At 35.8% G+C, this 19,995-nt stretch overlaps 1 protein-coding gene across 5 annotated transcripts in view; it reads left to right on the top strand.

Annotated features, from left to right (window-relative positions):
* Window positions 1–19,995, top strand: part of SYT1 (synaptotagmin 1) — a 353,931-nt gene that overhangs the window by 123,067 nt on the left and 210,869 nt on the right. For 4 of the 5 annotated variants that reach the window (XM_051637978.1, XM_051637960.1, XM_051637968.1 and 1 more), the window contains one exon: window positions 1,940–1,997. The exons of the other annotated variant lie outside the window; for it this stretch is intronic. The gene's annotated coding sequence lies outside the window, so the exon portion shown is untranslated. The remainder of the gene's footprint in view (window positions 1–1,939; window positions 1,998–19,995) is intronic. 5 annotated transcript variants of the gene reach the window in all.

Raw genomic sequence — 19,995 nt, 5'->3', positions numbered from 1 at the left:
TCCTTGATTACTATTGATTTTTATTGATTGGTTTTTACTTATTTATTCCAGATCTGCGTTATGTTTTTCATACGTTTCAGAAACTTGTGCTGTCAACTTCAAGGGAGCGAGCAGGTTGTCCCTGTTTGCACTTAATGAAGCACCACACTTAGGGTTTCCCTTAAATTTTTTTCTCTAGTCTAGAACATAACCTGTATTTCTGTTCACTTATTTCCAGTTAATACTCAAGTAATCATCTGTCTTGCCTTTCTATTTTCTGTCTGTGCAGCAGAAGGAAATAGTTAATCTTCTGAAAGGCTCAGTAATAATATAACACAGCTTGACACAGACAGCTTAGAGAAACAATGGAAGATTGAGACAGTGTACCACAGAGCAGGTGTGACTGTGTGTTGATTTCTCTAAGGCACTTGCAGCTACCTCTATTCAGATGCAAGATGTACACTGAACCAAAACCCTGTCTCTGAACCCCGGGAGAAGGTTGGGATTAGAGCTTTTGATTCAGACCTTTCTCTGAGTGTGCCTGAGTTTCAGATCCCTCAGCTTGGGAGGGCTTGAATGACAGGGAGAGGCAAAGTTTTGCTTGAAGCCATTCAAGAGGTAGTTTAGTAGTTCAGATTAAGTCTCTCATGGCCTGTACCAGTACATTTTATACAGCAAAGAAGGAGCACCAAGCTCTGTAAGGCCAACTAAGTCTATTATCAGATGTATTACAAACTCTGGGAAAGAAGTTAGTTGATCCCACAGCAGTATTTCACACCAGGATCTGAATTACTCTAAACCCTTTCAATAAAAGGATTGCATATCATTGTCCAGCTAACACAACATTGTTTGAGTGCTCCCCAACTCCTCACTGATGTCTACGACATAACAAAATAGGCTGTTAGGTAGAATAGCTAATCCCCACAGTTGAAAAAAAACAAAAAACTTAATGATACATTATATGCTTTGGACTCACATATGATAAAGCCCTCAGCTCCAAACAGCTGGTACTTCCTGCCTAATAGGTTTCTTCAGTAGACTGACATGGATGTGAGTGGTTTCTGGTATATCGTAGATACTGACAGAACTATACAGAAGGCAATATTAAATTACTAAGTTTATTATTAAATTACTAAAAAAGAAGGGGAAATTAGATTTTGAATCAGTTATGTTCTGAATCCTTTATTATGTGAATCATGAAAGATGGCAGCCCGGTTAATTTAGAATGAGTTGCAGCAAGGAATTGTGTTTTGCTTGTTTTCAAGACTACAGTAAGGGCTGATGTGATACAGTTTGACAGTTTTATAAAACAGCAGTTTCATTTTCCTCTGACAAAGTTAATGTAAAATTAAAAATATATTTACCTGTCTCAGTAACTGTATATTTGGCTCTCTTTTTTAACTGAATCAAAATTGGTCATCTATGCATTTCCGTTTGATCCTGCCTGCTCTTTCATGTCACTGTTGCCCTTATTGCAACCCTTATTGCCTGTCAGTCCCAATTTTCTCCCTTTTCCCGTGCAACCTTTATTCATGCAAATTGTTAATAGTAAAAATCTGCAAAACCAATGTGCTGTGTGGCTTCAAATCCTGCCTTAAAATTCACCTATATTGTGACACCTGTAAACTGCCCAGGAAAGGCCTAGTAGGGTTGCTGTGATTAGTGCTTATTATGCTAATTTTCTGCATTAAAAAGTGGGAGTGGGGCATCAAACACACCGCTGCAGATGTGGATTTGCCATGTCTGCTGCTATTGTATTACCTTAGACTGGAAACTTTGCCTTTTAAGGAAAAGGAGTGATGTGGATTTTCTCTTCTGGAAGTTTTTAAAAGCTTGGGTTTTTATAAGTCTTGGAGTAAACCAAAACTAAATATGAAAATGGCAAGCTTCTGTGGCACAAATGAAATTGGATAATTTATTTTATGTAGATGACAAAGACATCAATTTGTTTTTCTTACAGAAACGTGGAGAACCCGAATAAAAGAAGAGAGTTAAGCACACAGTCTGTGTTGTGAACAGTAAGTGAACTGACTACGTATTCTAAAACTAAACACTATTCGTACTTCCATCTTCTTGGTGTTTTTTTTTCCCTTATTCACAGTTCTTTTAACAAGTGTAAGAAATGAGTGCAGTAAGCATTTCTGCCCTTTATCCAACTCAGTTTCATTTCACAGGGGTAGACTTTTATTAATCCTATAATCATCTTAGGTAGGAGGCCCAGATAATCCAAACAATGTGTCTTCATCGCTGCCCATACTGAAAGTATTGCCTTTTTTCTTCTCAGTAAAAGTGAATTGTAATACCAGAAGGTACCAACCTAAAACCAGTATTGCACTAACATTTGCTCGCATCTGAAATTTTGTGGAAGAACACTTAATTTATCAGCATAAGAAGATCCCATTGGGTCAGGACATGAGTAAGAGTTTTATGGCTTTCTGTTAACCACTTAATCACTGACTAATTGTTCTGAACTGCGGTGGTCAGAGCTGTGCTGTTCCCTGCACAGTACGATCAATCACAATGCATGGCTGCACTGGCCTTTGATAGCTACAGCTTTATAAAATGTCAAGAAATTAAGATTGCTTGCTGAGACAAGAAAATGAGCCATGGTTGTGTTGTCAATTATATTATTGAGGTTGTCCTTTTAAAAAAATACTGATGTAGTACCAATCATGATACAGTAGAGAACAGACACTGCTTTTATTGTAATATTGCATATCCTAAGAAGTATGCCCTGGGAAATGTAGCAGGGTATATGGATGTTCTGTGTTACTGGGTATTCAAATGTGGCAATATCCTTTGAGAACCAAAGCAGGTGAATGTGTGTTAAGGCATTTCTTTTAACATCTCCAACAAAGCAGTTCCTCTACGGTAGGTGCTAATAGAGTCTGCCTTTCTGCAGTAGAAGCTGTTGGAGCAAGTCCAGAGAAGGGCCACAAAGATGATCAAAGGGCTGGAGCACCTCTGCTATGAAGACAGGCTGAGAGAGTTGGGGCTGTTCAGCCCAGAGAAGAGAAGGCTCCAGGGATACCTTATAGTGACCTTCCAGTACCTGAGCAGGCCTACAGGAAAGCTAGGGAGGGACTTTTCAGCAGAAAGGGCAGTGATAGGACATGGTTTTAAACTGAAAGAGGAGATTTAGATTAGACATTGGGAAAAAATTCTTCAACATAAGGGTAATAAGGCACTGAAATAGGTTGCCCAGGGAAGGTTGTGGTAGGCCAGGTTTAAGGCTAGGTTGGTTAAGGGTTTGTGCAGCCTGGTGTAGTGTGAGGTGTTACTGCTTGGAGGTTGGAACCTGATGATGTTTAAGGTCCCTTCCAACCTTAAACATTCTGTGATTCTACTTATAGAATATACAATTGACTATGTATCATGCAGTAGAACTGAAGGAATTTTGTTGTCATGTATGAAATCTATTAATTTAGCTAAACTGGCTTATGGAACAGACTAGTTTTGGACAGAAAAAATCTTGAAATTTGTTGGGCAAGTAGTAAAAATAAAACTCTTGGGAAAAGAGTATGTATAAACCTCAATAGCCAAAAATAGCCCAATGTCTCTTTGGGCAACCAAGCTTAACAATAGGTTTTAACATTACATGTAATCAGACAACACGAAAGAAAATGTGTGACACTTCACTGAAGCTAAGGGCAACATAAGGCTTGTTTGAAAATCATTTATTTATATAATGTATTAAATTCTGCTACCAGTGGGCATTTTCAGACATATAATGAATGATACATATATTCCAGAAGATCATTAGAGGAAAAAAACAAAACAGGTTTTTAAACTTCTCTCTTGTCTATCTATTCCTCTTACTTTCCATTGCCTCTTCTGTTAATCATCCTTTCCTTCCATTTTCTCTGCTTTCTCCCATGACTCTTCTCTTGTGATTTATATTCTCTACATGCTCTTCACTTCTCTTCACCATTTATCTTTCCAGTCTTTTACCTACACAGCTAATCTGCTCCAACTTCATAGTTTCTCTTCACATCTCCCACCCAGGGCCATCTCCTCTTCCTCTTGGCAGAGCTGCATTGCAGAATGTTTCCAATCTTTGGCAGATTTTGAGCTTGTTATTTCTAGTGTTAAATAGACACTCTGCAGAGCAAGCGTGTTTTTGGTATTGTCAGGTAGTAATGCCCAGAATAATGCCATATAACTGTATCTAAGGAATTTGTTGCAACATATTGTAATATGGGTCAGCTCTTGCAATTTTTATTTAACATGCAGAAAGATACAGTGGAACATTTGGGAGCTGTTATTTAACACATGGGAAACCTTCAACCAAATTAATTATACTTTTCCCCCTGATTTTAATTTGTGGCAGTAGATGACTGATAGTCGCATAAATATTACCAATTCCAAGCAATTTTTATAATTCAACTGATGTATATATACAGAACATCTAAGAGTTGTTACAGACCTGTTTGTAGAAATTTTTCAGTCCTGCAGGCACTCAAGGATTTTTTCCTCACTTGTATTCCTTTGTCTGGTGGCCAGAACTTACAGGCAGCTTTTTCAGAATAGCGTGGATTTATTTGTGTATAGTGAGAAAAAAATAATCAACTATTACTGGTATTCTATCACATACAAATTCTCTCTCTCCTGCTGGCTGCACAGGTTGACAGAACCTTTTCATGGAATCCATCAGTTAATTTTATCAGTCATGGTATTATGATTATAAAGTACAAATGATCTAACAATGAATATATAATTACAGAAATGAAACTGTTCGGTGGTTATTTAGCATTTATAATGTGTAATTTATTTAACACTCTCTTTGGAACATAATAAAACAGAAATATAATTACATTTATCTCTCATCCATCATCAGTGGGGAGCAATGTTACCAGCTTGATCGGACTATACATTCTGCCGTGTGGGAAAGTTCGTGTATGCTTCATTTGGGCCTGCTTAAAGCACCCTTGTGAACTGTATGTTATTCATACAATAAGCAACAACTAATTCTTCTGATGCTGGGATTAATAAACTGTGCATCTTTGCTTTAAGAAACTTTTTTTCTCAACCTGAATTAAAACCTAAAAATGTAAAATATCAGTACTGAGAGCCAAAAATATTGGATTCCAGATACAGGAAGAAGATAAAATTAATATTGTTCTTATTAGGAAAAAGATAAAATGAAAGTAATTATATATACTAGATTTTGTGGGTTTAATTGTTCTCATCCTTGTTTTAAATGTAAGGGCTTCTGTCATTTGGCTCTGATACTGCAAAATATTGCAGTCATCCTTAATGGAGGACGGAAAAAATCTTGCAGTATGTGCTCCAAAAAAAGGTGTCTGTTGTCCTCAAAAAATCAGCAGCAATCTGATTTCATCTGCCATATACTTTGGTTTATCATATAATTGACATCTTTGGTGGCTGCTGGTTAATAAAAGTTACTTTCCTTATTCGTGCTTAATAAAGACAAGTTCAGGTAATGTACATAATTTAAGGGCGAATGTCAGGTGGACAGAGCCAGGCTTTTTTCAGTCATGTCTAGTGATATGACAAGGGGCAATGGGTGCAAATTGGAACATATGAGGTTCCACATAAACATCAGAAAAAACTTCTTTACTGTGAGAGTGACAGAGCACTGGAACAGGCTGCCCAGAGAGGTTGTGGAGTCTGCTTCCCTGGAGACATTCAAAACCCACCTGGACTCCTTCCTGTGTGACGTGCTCTGGGTGATCCTCCTCTGCCAGGGGGGTTGGACTAGATGATCTTTTGAGGTCCCTTCCTACCCCTAAGATTCTGTGATTCTGTGATAAATGAGGAAACTGCACAAATGAGGCACTAATACAGAAGGAGGGTGCCCAAACTGTGAAATGCGGCAAGCAGATGCGAAGAGGCTTGGCCTGCTGAAAGTTGTTCCATGGGCAGTTTGACTCCATTCTACATAGAACTAAATTAATGGTAAACTTACTGTTAGCTCAGGAGCACTCCAAATTACTGTTGTTTACCCTAATACCTAGTTCAAAAGGAACCGCATTTTATGTTTCAGCATTTACCATAATATACGTAGAAGTATGGAACGTACCAGAGCTGAAATAGCTAAATGAAAGGTTGCTTGGTTTTGGAAGGGTCAGTTTTGTAAAAGTTGAGTTTATGAGCCTTCAGAAAGAAATGAACCTGTCATTTCTGCATGTTCTCAACAATCACAATAATCTTCCCTTACGTTACCATTTCAATGTTTCATTGCAATATAGTAATTTAAAAGCAGCATGGAAGTGCCCTTATTCCCTGTGCTCCCAGGTTTTGCCATTGCCCATTAAAATTCATGTGCATATCCTGTAGGCTTGATAAAATCGTTCATTTGAGTGCTCACAATACTGGAATTCTTTAATGAGGTCTTCCCCTAAATTATATTCACTTTTATTTCTTTTTTTTTTTTTTTCTCCCACAGTGCAAGTATGAACTGCTGGTAAATTGCATAGTAGCATTTGCACAGTGTCAAGGTTTTTTATTTTGTCTCTGTTTTGGTTCTCATGTTAAGACTATTCAGAGTATTAGATTCTGACTCACATGCTTACAAAATTCTGTGCCTCAAAGCCTTGTTTTTCTTTTTTTTATCAATCTTGTATTAGAGACGCAGCTTTGCATTTTTTAATGTGAGATCTCTGACATGGATTTAGATTCTGTACTGCTTTGAGGTATGCTAGTTATGCAACCTAATTTTGTGAAATGGCTCAGTGTTTGTGCTTTCCTGGGGCTTCAGCTTAGTTGTCATCTATCATTTTAGCACCGTGATTGATTACTCTCTACTATTTAATTTAACTGCTGCAGCTTCTCAGCTTTTTCTTCAATTGGTAAACACATAATTTTCTAGACAACGTTTTCAGATTGTGTTTACAAGTGCCTCAGAAGTCATGTAATCATCTTTTTCTCAGCTAGGATTTTAACCATTTAAGCCATTTAATGGATTCTATAAATTATTGGCTGATATTTTATCTAGTCCTTGGAAGTTTTGCACTGGAAATTTGTGCTGTATTTTACATTTGTCAATGTTATTTTATATATTTATTCTGGAATGCATGAGTGTTTACCAACTTAATCCACCACGGAACAGTAAAGGAAATGAGCACCTATTTTAAGTGTAGGAACCAAATGCATGGGCTGATAATGCTGCAGTAGGCTTTAACCACCTTTGCACGTTAGACTTCAGAACCAAAATATTTATTAGCTTAACTTGCTCGTTGGAATTTCACAAGCCAACTTCAGTCAGTAGGGTTAATGTGTACCTCTTTTCTTGTCTTGCATACTGTATTCCTGTACTGTAATTTGCTATTTTTAAACATTACATTGATTATCACCTTGGCTATGATTTTAAATCAGGCTCTTTCAAAGTACTATCAAGTTTCCATTTTAAAAGGGTGATTTTTTGCATTTAGTCATATGGTGTATATACATGGCACAAGTTTTACTGTATTACTGTGGCAACTTCCAAGTAGGTCCTATAATGAACTGCTGCTATAATCCCCATATCAAAGAAGTTTTAATATCAAATTTTCTTTTCTTCTGAATTTTTTTATTACGTCTCTGTTGTCTGTGCTTTTGAATGAGGATCTTGATAATCTGCTGTGCTTTTTTTTAATTTTAGTTACTGACTGTATTTATATTTGCGATTAAAATCTCTCGGAAGAATTATACTGTGTCATCATAATGCAGCTTTGCTGATGTTGATAACTGTTGTTGGAGTCCTGTCTCTAAATACAATCAAACAAAATGAATAGACGTGCAGCACTGTGTACTTTTTGGGGGCAGTTTGGTGTTCTTTTTTTTTTTGTGAGAGTGAGTTTGAATACGTACTTTCTCTTAATCTCTGTACACAATCCTCTTTTAAAGACTGCCTGGATAGCTTCGGATCTGTGTCTTAGTAATTCCTGGTAGGTGAATGCCAGCCTACATTTCACTAGAGGATTGGCCAGTTCTGTCACTGTTCTGTCAGTTCTTGTAGTGACTTATATTTCAATTAGAAACTGAGGGGATAGACTTTCTTGTTAACTCTGCTGTGTCGCATTTGTAGTACATGAGGCTTAACTCAAAAAATAACTAATCTGATACAAATTATTACCTTACATACAGCTTAAGGTGACTCCCCAGTATGGAGTGAGGATAACTAAGGAAAATTATTTGGCAGTTTTGGATCCTCTCCAAGTATGAGTTTGGTCTTCAGTGAAGATTTTCTTTGTTTCCTTCTTTCAAAGTTTTACACTATAAATCTTATTTTGAAGACATATATCCATCAGAAACATCACATTTTGACAGCTTTTCTTTTATAATTCAAGTAAGTTTATTCAGAAATAAGAAAATACGCATCTTAGACCTATTTGCAGTCATGTCATTAAGTTACTAGCATATTGACATTTATCACTGAAAATGCAGAGAATAGGAAATTCAGTTACTTATTTTCCCGTGTAAATAAAAATGTTTTGAGAAGCCATTACTAAAGATAGCGCTTAAAAATATTTTTTATTATATTCATTTGCTCTGTTTATATTGATATCTGAAGTGTCTGAAAATTGCAACTGTTCTATTTCCATGCAACAAATAATTTTGAAAATACAAAATTCAAAATTAATTGTATTTAGAAAAACATTATTCCTGGAATCAGGCTTTTGAGGTGGGGGATATACTTTAGAACAGCTAGAAATTAGGAGTGATTAGAAGTGCCCTGGAGTATATCAAATGCATTAGCAGTGTGTCTGCAGTGTGCTTCTTCTGCTATACCTTCAGTTTTGTACTGTGAGCTAAAGAGGCAAAGATGTGGTTTTGCTGTGACAGGAGCCTCTGCACAAGGGCTCTTACAGCTGACTGGTGTATTTCAGTAACTTGTAACTGTGCTAATAAATGGAAAAACAATTATTTGAAGTGAAGGCACAAATTGAACATAGTGGTCACAAAGCATGTAACATGTAGGCCATGTTTCCAGTCTTGCCAATTAAAAAGCTTTAGTTAAGCCAGGAATGATATTAAGATTCTGTTTTTTCCCTGAGCTGTGTGTTTGGGGCTTTTCATCATTACTGCCTGATTTCCATGACTACTTCAGTTCCTCCAAAATCTCAACATATAGAAGAGTATTTTATTGAAAGGTGAGATTTTCACACAGTTACATGGAACCAGGAGCTGGAGCTTTCAAAGATAACTCCCGAACATTTATTGCAAAGTCTGGCAATACTGCGTAAAATGCATGATAGCCTGGAGGTCTCTACCAGTACTGTGCAACAGTACACTTTGATCTTTTTCATAATAGGTCTCCCAATACCTTTTCATTTCGAACAGAAATAGTGCCCAGGCTTCTATTATACCATAAGCCTATTTCACTCATCCTTGTAAGCTGTGATGCCAATTGAGAGCATTTGTTTTAGGAAGATGGATAAGAAAAAAAGGAATTAGATGCCATTTAGACTTTGCAACTTTAACAATTTTTTATTGTATTTTGCCTTTAGAAGTGTGTTTCTGTGTTTGAATTTTCAGTTTAAATGAAATGCTTAACACCAACAGAGTTTATTTAAAGATCTAATTGTACTTCAGGGATAACAATTTTAAGAACTTTAAACTACATTAAACCATTAGTTAATAAGCCACTTACTGTTAAACTGTTAATAGTTTATCCTGCAGATAACAGTGATTCCTTTTGGAGAATTATGGCCTATTGGGCAAATATGCATTTAGGAATATTTTAAAATGTGAATTACATCTAAATTTTATAATTATGTACTTAGACATTTCTTAAAGAAAATAGACTCAGTAGTTTTTTATACATGAAACCACGTGTTCCTCAGAAAGATCGAATTGTTTGTAGTACACAGCCATGCTTATAATATGGAATGGTTACATCTCAGTTGCTATATTGTCGCCATTTTGGTATTTTCTCTTAAATTTGACCATTTGCATCCTTAGTGTCTGGGTCTGTGATCTGTCAGTGCAGACACGCCAGCTACACTCTGGAAAACCAATTCACTTTGCAGTCCTTGTAGACTAGTTCCATATCCATTTAAAAAGAATTAAAAAATTTGAAACCTGACTTCCTTTAAAAAACAGTTGTTTAAAAAAAAGTTAGGTTATGTATAACTTATATGAAGCCATTGCTAATGCAGAAGAGTTTTGAAAGCCCTTTCTCTGTTCTGTTTTCACGTATATTTTAAAGACTGTTTCCTCCTCCAGAAATAATAATAGTCATTTATATTAATAATCTCTTGAGTAGGCTGATAATATTAAATTACAACTACAATTCTACTTACACTAGTTGTCTTTGAAGCAGAACTAGTGATTTTAAGCATGTGGAAAGAGGTGTGATGCTATCCAGCCCCATCATGGATCATAGACAATGGCTTTCACAGCTTTCTGGCACTCAAAAAGTGTGACAGCTGTACTTTCCCATTCATATGTAGTCTGTCCACCATGGCTGATCAATAGTGAGACTTCATTTCTTCCAGTCTTTTTGTGACAGTAATAGTAGGGATCACACTGTTAAATTCCATCCTGAATTAGAGGAAAGTGTTTCTTTTACTTATCAGGCATTTTTGGTCAGTTGAAAGTTCTTTTTTTATTTATGTGTATCTCTTTTGACACTTTTTCACTATGCTATTCCAATTTACTTTTAATTAATTTGGGCATCCCTTTTACTGTTAAATCTTGCTTCACAGCTTGAGGAGTGCTTATGTAGACCTCCCAAAAAAAGAAAAAAATATAAGAAAGGAAAAAAAAAAAGTCATGGAAGAAATCCAGCTGTCCGATACTGACATTTTCCAGGGGTATGTTAGTGGATATAAACAACTTGTTTAAAATTGCCTGAGTAGCTTTCCTTTTAAAAATTGATATGGTGGCACATAACTTTCCAGGGGGTTCAGAATTCACTCGTGTGGTTAAATGGTTCCTGGCATGAAAAGAATGAACTGATACCATACCAGAATTGCAAAGACCTTGAAGAACTGCAAAAATATGTACTGCTGTTATTTACCATTATTCTTTCAGACTCTGAGACTGTTACGAATATTGATTTGTCCATCAGGATATATTTAGAAGGTACCATTGTGTTAGTTGGTTTGATTAATGTGTTCATCAGTACCTAATTATTTCTGATGTATGTTAAAAGAAACTGAGAATGTACCTGCTGTTAAGTAACTGAGGCTTAAAAAAATAATAATTTAAAAAATAAAACAAAATAAAAAAGTCTTACTTGGTGTTTCCTAATTTTAAAAATACCCATATATGACTCTGAGCAACCCCTAAAAACATCAAACGGAATGTTTTGCTTCCTTTTTTTACCAATATGAACTCTCCCTGCCTCCCATATCCATTCTCCTGGGAAAAAAACAGCAGACTTTACAAGCCTGAATAATGAGATGGGGCTAGGGAAGAGAAAAGCTCTGGTATAATTATTCTAATCCACTACATACTGCTATGACATTTAGCCCCATATTGTTTCTGATTCTCCTTTCTCCTTTAAATTTTTGTTTATATTCCTATGTTTCTCCCTTTGCTATTGTCTTATTGGCAGCACTACCTAAATCTTAGTTCCCCTTCTGAAGCTACCTTGACGATACTCTTGGAAAACACCCCTCATCCCCAACGTAACCTAATTTGCTTTCTTGTAGTTTCTATATTCCTTGATCTTCTTCATGACAGTGCTTTGAAAAGGATAACAGTAGGAATAAAATATGGCTTCCTTCAATTACATCTGCTGGGGTGATGTAACTAGGTTGTGACTGATCTTGCAAAGAGTTACTCGAGCTGGAATGGTACCCATTTATGTAATCAGCAACGTAACTAGGCAGAGAGTCAGTAGTTGTTTTCATATGTACATTTTTTCCTCCCCATATCCAGATGTCTTACTCTTATGCTATAGAATAATGAGGAAACCTGGGGCTTGTACCTGTTATTCCCTCTGTGTTTATTTCCTTGACATTAGCTCAGAGCTCTCAGGGTATCTCCTTTTCCCAGTAAGCAAACTTTATCTTTGCTTCTACTCTTTTTTCCTTTTCTACATACTGTGAACCTGGGCCTCTAAGGTTACATTGCATCAGATAGAACACACTAAATTTGCTTATAGGAGATAGATTAATAAATTGTCTCTGTGCCTTTTTGTAGGTTGTTAAACCCATAGCTTTAGCATATAGTTCTTTCTCCAAATTATCTGCCTATAGCACACTGTGTCTGATCTGTTTGAAGAACTTCTGTTTTCTACTGATTAGATATTTTACTAAGAGCTCAATTCCTCATGTTTGTGTTTCTTCCTTCTTGCATGCACTCTCTCATTTTAACTCTCTGTGTTTCTCTCACTTTTCTTCTTTGTTTTGCTGGAACATTATGTCCTCAGTTGTCAAATAGCTTTATCTCAGCTGAAATAGCTTTATCTCAGCTGAAATTCCAATGCTGAATTGAAAGAAATCAACCAGAAGCTCTGGAAAATGATTCATTTTTACAGTGAAACTGGATTTTATTAGTCTTGATTGAGGAAAAGTGTATTATTAAAAGTACAGTATTAGGTTTTTGAAAAGGAATCTCTAAGATTCAGCATATAAACTCAGAAATGTTATTATAAGATTAGGAAATCTTGAGGGGCTATTTGAATGATCTTCTTGTTTCTACAGACTAAATAAGGCTCTGTTTTATTAATTCTAATTGTCCTTCTATTTGTTGCAATATATTATTATATCATGTTTGTTGCATCTCTTCAACACTAGCTTCCTGGGAACAGCACCACCAAAATGCAGCTATCAGTCAGTGAAATGATATGGATACAATTCTAAAAATAAATATGGATTATTAAGCAAGTTGTTCTTTTTCAGAAGCAGCACATCCATTTCTGTGCAGTATCAATAGGAGGTTTTTAAAAATGCATAGAGAGTTTAATAAACTGTTGAAGAGTCTGTGTTTACTGACTAATATACTGGTTTTGTGAGTTAATCTATTGGTTAGTAAAGGAGAAAAAGACAGGGTATGGGTTACAGATTATCATTAACCGCATGGTATAAGGAAGCAGGTAGCGCTAGAACTGTATGACAGTTTTGAATCCTTGCTGCTTAAAAACATCATGGCTATGAGGACACATTAAAGCCTTCTCTAAGGAGTTTTTATGCAGCTGATGCTTGAGATGCAAGCAAAGGCATCTCCAAATGCATCTCTGTAGTGCTCAGCACTGCTGTGTTGCCAACCTTAATGTGTGGCTTTTGAGAGGTGAGTCAGCGTACAGCGTGACTGTCCCTGTTTAGCCTTGCCTTTTCCTAGACACATATTCTTGTTACCAAAATGGTGCTTCATCAGTTTTTTTAGCTTAGGAGTACAATATAAGTGCTGTCACAACTTCTTTATTGGGAAGTTATGACAGGGTATTTGGGTAATTCATTTAACAACTTGACACTCTGATTTAGAATGACCACAGCTATGTCAGTTGATTTTTTGCTGTGGTGCAGCCTTTGTTATGGAAGTTAAACTGAGGATTTATAAATACATTTCAGGAGACTCAGATTATGTTTATGTGTAAGCTTTTTTAAAGTTAATTGTAGTTACTACTTCTCATGGGAATAAGCAGGAGGAGCAGATGAACCCTGGGTTCCAGTCACAATTTTAGATGTCACAAACAATCTAACACCTGACTGATATCAAGAAAAAAAACACCAAAATCAGAGAACAGGAGATGTCAGAGTGTTTCTAAATAGAAGCATTCATCAGCTGTCACGTTGCTGCCTTCTGAGGTTCAGTTATCATGTTTGGACTTGGCATGGTGCCAGTAGAAAGAAGGATTTGCTCATTTATTTTTTAGGGATGAGAATTATTTTTAGACCACATGTAGGAATAGTTATACTCAGAAAATACAGTACTCTGTATTGGATAGAAAGAAAGAATTAGGGACTTGCAGTGATATTACGGAAGAGGAAAGATGAAAAAAGAGGAAAGATCACAGTTACTTAGATTTAAAAGGGATCACCATAGTAACTGCATTCATTTAAGATACTTAATACATGTATGGTTACCAGTTACTTCTCTGGATGAAATTTATTTGGTTGCCTAAAATTTAATGTGACCTCTACCATGGATTTATCTCAGAAAGGGCAAGAGATTGAAATTAAAGAAATGAGGGTGAACAGGGTGAAACAAGGGTGATACACTTTTGTAAGTTAAGAGATAATAGCAGCATATGTAAGAAAAGAAGAGGCTGAATAATTACATTCTTTAGGCTGAATATTTGTTTATTTAAAGTGGAATATATCTTTATTTACAGCTGTAAGATGTGAAAAGGGTGTAATGGAAAGAGTATTTGTTACAGGTATAGTATCGGTAAATGAGCAATGGCAAGGTACAGATTTTGTCAAAACACTAGTAAGCTCCTCTAGACACCATGATGAAAAGTTGCCTCTAGTTCTTTCATCCTCATGGTTGCCTTGACCTCCAGTACATTTTCTGTAGAACTTCGTCATTTTCATCCAAAATATGAGTAGCCATTCAGAAAGCTGTACATTTTTCTTCTCTATAGTGCCTGGTTAAAAAAAAGTAGAAGTATTTGGCAATGAGAAATGGTGTCTGATCTGTAGGCAACAGTTATTGTACTCTAAAATGATGTAGAATGCCATCTTGGATGCTTTCACAGTTAGGTGTCTGTGGTTTATATTGATGCTTGTTCACAAATTAAATTATTTCAGATGTCTTTTGGAGGTGTAGTTTTTGTACACCATTAATGAAGAACTGGAATTCAGCTGTGTTTTTAGGAAAGTAATAATGGCACATGCACATCACTCAATTTAAATACCTTTATGGAGAGTGTGCTGAAGCAGCTTGACTTTGTCAGAGAGTGTATGTATTTCTGTGTGTTAGAACTTTGCTGTCTATTTATTTTACGCAAATATCTTTTCCTTTTTAAGTACAAACTTCTGCCTGTTTTAAGGCTTTTTGAAATGAGCTTATCCAGGGTTTGATTGCCTTGTCATTTTCTGATGCTGTTAAGGCAGCAATGCTTCTCAGCTGGGTAAAATTTACTGGCACGTCACTTTTTTTTTCCCCTCTGAAGCAATGAGTTGCAATGCAAGACTTTCTCAGGAAGCCTGAAGTGAGTTTCATTATCTGGCTTTCAAATAGAGTTTCGTATGTCAATATTACTAATTGTCTTATCACCTTGTGATAGTATCACCAGTAAATTACTGTACAGTCCTGAGAAAATTCACAAGAATTTGCATAGTTTCTGTAACTTAATGTGCTGTGCTTTGATTCTCTCACTTTCCTTGGTCACGTATACCTGGTACATTATTAACTCATGTGAACAAGGTAGTCTTCACATTAGCACTTCTAAAAGATAATTGGCTACCATCTTGTACAGAAATGGTAAATGCTTTCAGTGGTACTCCTTGTCTATGGAAGGGAGAGTCTGGCAGATGCCCTGCCAAAAAAACAATGGGATCTGTGGCAAGGTAGTGATCCTATGCTAGACATAATCTGCTGGCACAGCTCACAGTCTCCAGACGTGTCCGCTGGGCAAATGCTGGCAGCTATGGGGAAGTTTTATGAGGAAAGATTTAAAATCTATTCACTTTTCATTAAAATCTTAGTTACATTTCCAAGAAAAGAAGTTTCTCTCCTTCAGTGGAGACTAAAGCACATTTCTACTGCAGTTAATCATTGTTGCTAGGTAGGATGTGACTTCTAGGGAAGTAAACCTTTCTAAGAAAGATGACTCAGTTCTAGGGGAACTCTTCCTCTCTTCTAGTATTATATGTTGTTTTTTTTCCTTTTTGGTTGTTTTACCTCTTTTATTTATTTTTTTTCTTGATATTATGGAATTCTTGGTGTTACGTATCTTACTATAGATGTTCTTTGAATTTAGTGTTTTATGCTGTGTTTGTTTACTGCATTTGGACGTACAGGTGGCTAGTAAATATTTGTTAGTGTCTATATTGTCTAACCATATGAGCCTTGAAACTTGAGACCTTGAAAATAGCTTCAAGAATTTTTCATTATCATTGTATGTGCCAGGGACCTTGTATTTTAGGAAAGTTGGCTTTCCATTTCTCCATCACCACTGTAAGTTGGGCGGTTACCAAAGCTGTCACATCCCAAGCAGGAAGTCAGGTAACAGGTTGCAGTCTACCTGTATTTAGTCACACACTCTTCTCCCACTTACATGGGAGAAGGCACTTTATGCCTGCTTGTGGAATATCGGTGTTTTCTCTTGTTCTTGCAGTGAATAACATTTGTTATCAGGATAAGCAATCAGTTCACCTCCAGGTTACAGTAATGATACTTTTTAAACTATCAGCTGAACATTGCTTACAGAGAGTCCATTAGGTGTCCCCCAGAGACTGAGCCTATCCAGTTCAAAGCACCATGTGATGCCTTTGAAATATAATTACTAAAATGCCACCCATTAACTCCAGTACAGCTGTCAAAATACACAGGTAAATTTTTTAGCTTTTTAATTAAATACTCATATCTGAGGTAACCTCACAAAAGGAATTTGCCCAATTAACTCCCTTTTGTTCAACATTCTGTCAGTTGCTGGTAATTAGTAAATATTTGGTATCTTTAAACCTGCTATCTGTAGGTGGGTGATTTAGACATTTATAATTATGGAAGCAGATACCAGTTAATTTCTGTGTCTTTTACCATGTTATCTACTTGGACTTTCCAGATCACAGTACAGCTTTAACAAAAATATTGACTGAATACAGAGAAGCTCACACTTGGATGTGTGAAATTTTGAATTTTGACCAAATATGATGTTTTAGCTACTGACTCTGAGAATAAAAAAAAAATTACCTTTGCATAAAAAACAGTTAAATTCTGTAATCTGTAGTCTTCTTCAAGTGACACTTGAAAAGGTATGGTTCAATTTTTGAATTTATGACTATGTTTTTATAAGTCTGTTTACTGTAGGGCATGTTCATGGTCTCTTGAAACTTCAGTACATAAAAGGGAGTGAATGATGGTTTTTAGTAGAATTGGGAATAACATGTAATAGCCCTGTATCAAAAGTCACTATATAGTGCAGTTGTTTTCTGGACTGTATATAATTATCCCAATTTCAGTGGGCTTAAATAGGCAGCTGAGAAAATGTTCAGTTCTTATTGCCTACACTGTTATTTTCTGCTCCACTGTAAAAGTTAAATTCATTCTTTATACCTAAATTAATATTTTATGTCGAAACTTGAGGAACAAAGAAAGGGCTTTGGAGAGGAAGAGATTAAGTTTATATGTATAATGGAAAGCTGCACTGAAAAGGACAGTTTGGATAATGACAGTTCCCATGGTTACTTGCAAATAATTAAGCAGTTTTAAAAACAGAAAAATTCTTTGGCCGTTTTACTTCCAGGCAGATAAGTGTCCAGCAGTTAGTTATAATTAGCAACATAAGAAGTAAATTATCAGCCTTGGTCTTTGAAATTCATCTTAGACTGCATATTTTATACCTGTGCATACTGCACTTTTATTGTCTTCACTGAGATTATATTTCTAGGTTAGGCAATTCGGTCTGGCTTGAATAATTTTATCAGGCCACTACCATAGTTTGTTCTTACCTCCACAAGTTTTATGGTAGGCTTTAAAAGCCTTTAGAGAAACAGTTATTGTTTTCGAAAACAGCATCTATTTTACATTTAAGAGTTTTGCTCTTAGGGCCTTTATTTATTGTGTACCTAATTTTATTAAAACCATTCAGATCATGGAAAACACAATGATGAAAATACAGTTGGTCATAAGAGATCACTGTTCTTTTGTGCTTCATTAATAACAAGTGTAAGTTTATCTAATTAATCATAGTAGTAATATAATCATTATATTTGTAATATCATATTAGCATTATGCAAAAAAATAAACAGGTTAGATTCAACTGCACAGGTTTTTCTAAATTAAACAAAACTGCTACTGTTTAGTTTGCATAGTTGCCCTACATTGCCTGCCTTGGAACTACACAATACTTGTCATTGCAGAATTAGGTAAGTGGAAGAGATCACTTGAAACTTAGGTTGATCACAATTCTGGACTAATATTCTGGAAAGATTTTAACACTTGTGGATAAAGCATTTTCAAATAATTTTTTTTCTGTTTAAGTACGTGAGAATTTTTTCCTGTCTGTAGCATTATTTTTATGATTTATCAGAAATAAATGTAACAAAATGTAATTTCATAGCACCCTACTGGTTTCCTGGTTTTCTTTCTTGTCATTTTTCCATTGAGGCATTTCAGTATTGGAATGATAGCTCACTACACTTTCAATTAATACCTGGCATAAAATATTATATTTTACCATTTTATATAATTTTATTTTTAAACTATGATAAGCTCTCTATTTATAATTTGATTAACTGTTTTTTTCTCTTTCAGTGTAAGACAGAGATGTGTAGTACAATAATTCTTCACATAGCTGTTTTCATTCTTTTATTTTGTGGTTCAAAAATCTTATATCAAACTTTCTCTTTACCATAAGTTTTGATGATGTTTTTAGAATGAGGATAAAACATTAAACAATAAGGATGAGGAAATAATACTTGGTCACAATGCTTGTTCCTCCTCCTTCCTACTAGGGAGCTGGTATTAGCAGGTGTCTCTGGCAAAGGAAGCAAGAAAAACAATTTGATGGAAGAGACCTCCCAGCCTGGCCTCTTGCTTAAAGCAGGGTCAGCACGTCAGTGTAGACTAGGTTGCTCAGGACTTTTTCCAGACAAGTCTTGATTAAGTTTCTGCAACCTCTCTGTGCAACCTGTACTAATGCTAAATTGTACTTTTGTGGAAATGTTTTTCCTTGCTCACAGTTAGAACTCACAAGTTTCAATTTATGGTTATTGCCTCATCTTGTTCCACAGAGCACTTAAAAATCTTTGTGATCCATAAATATGACTTACCTAAATAGTATTGCATGCAGTAGTACTTAATTTTAGGTCAGTTTTATCAAGATCAGTACAATTTCACAAACACATGCTTATTTCTGCTCCAGTAGAAGAGCTCCCTGGCTAAAAGGTGTACAAACAGATTCTCAGAAGATGCTTCCCTTACAGTTTCTCAGAGCTGCTGCTTTATGAGTGCACAACATCTGGACTATATTATGAAAAATATATTTTGAATTGTCATTCAAGCAAAATGAAAGTTCTTTATCACCAATAGATCCTTTATGAGTCTGGAAAGCTTCCATTCTGAAACACTGGAAAACAAATGTAAAGCATGTCTGGATTTTAGTCATATTAATGATAATGAAAGGCGATTATAAGCTTTGCTGTCATGTCGGTTCTTCAAGTAAGGGATAAGAGTGACCACACAGCTGTGTAGAGTCCGTTCCAGGGGGTCAGTGTGTCATCCTTTCTCTGTCAAAAGACATTAGTCTTCTTATGTATTTGTTACTAGAACTAGTTAGATTCTTAGTAAGCCTTACATTTAAAAAGCAGGATAAGACAGTTTCCTGTAAAAAAAACCACAAAAAAGCACCCTATTCTGCCTCTGGTTTTCCACATAATTCTGCTCCTCTTTTAAGTATTCACTTAATGGTCTCCCATTTTTGCTTTTTTATGATTTTACCTTATTTCTGTGCTCACTATTTTATCTTTCAACCCTATCTTGGTTCCAGTTTCTTACTGCCACTACCACTTCTCCAGTCAAATTTCAGCTAAAAACATAAAACATAAGCATGGTCTCTTACCCATTTTGCCCCTAAAGATGTTGTGATCCTGAGTTTTCCTGAGCATAAGGATTAGCTTGCAGACTTCCACAGAGCTGAATCAGAAAAACCTTGTTGGCTGGAACAACCAAACCCCATCTGGGTATATGAAATTACATTATACACTGCAGTGGGAAACAGAAATGTACTCCAGAATCCTCTGTGCATTGATTGACATCTACTTGTCAAACCTAAGGCTGAAATGAAAATGAGCTTGCTGCCTTGGTTCCTTTGTAAATGCTACTGCATGTGTAAAGCACAAGTTTGTTCAGCTAACCAGTAGCTCTGTTATAAATGCTTACTGTCCTTTCTGTACATAATTTGTTCCTGCTTTGACCCTGGGAAGAAGAGTATCTTACTATGGTTGGTTTCTT

Source organism: Apus apus, chromosome 1 (genome assembly GCF_020740795.1).
Source record: "Apus apus isolate bApuApu2 chromosome 1, bApuApu2.pri.cur, whole genome shotgun sequence".
In the NCBI taxonomy this organism is placed as follows: domain Eukaryota; kingdom Metazoa; phylum Chordata; class Aves; order Apodiformes; family Apodidae; genus Apus; species Apus apus.
The sequence above is the reverse complement of the archived record's forward strand: the minus strand, read 5'-3'. Positions and strand labels throughout refer to the sequence as shown.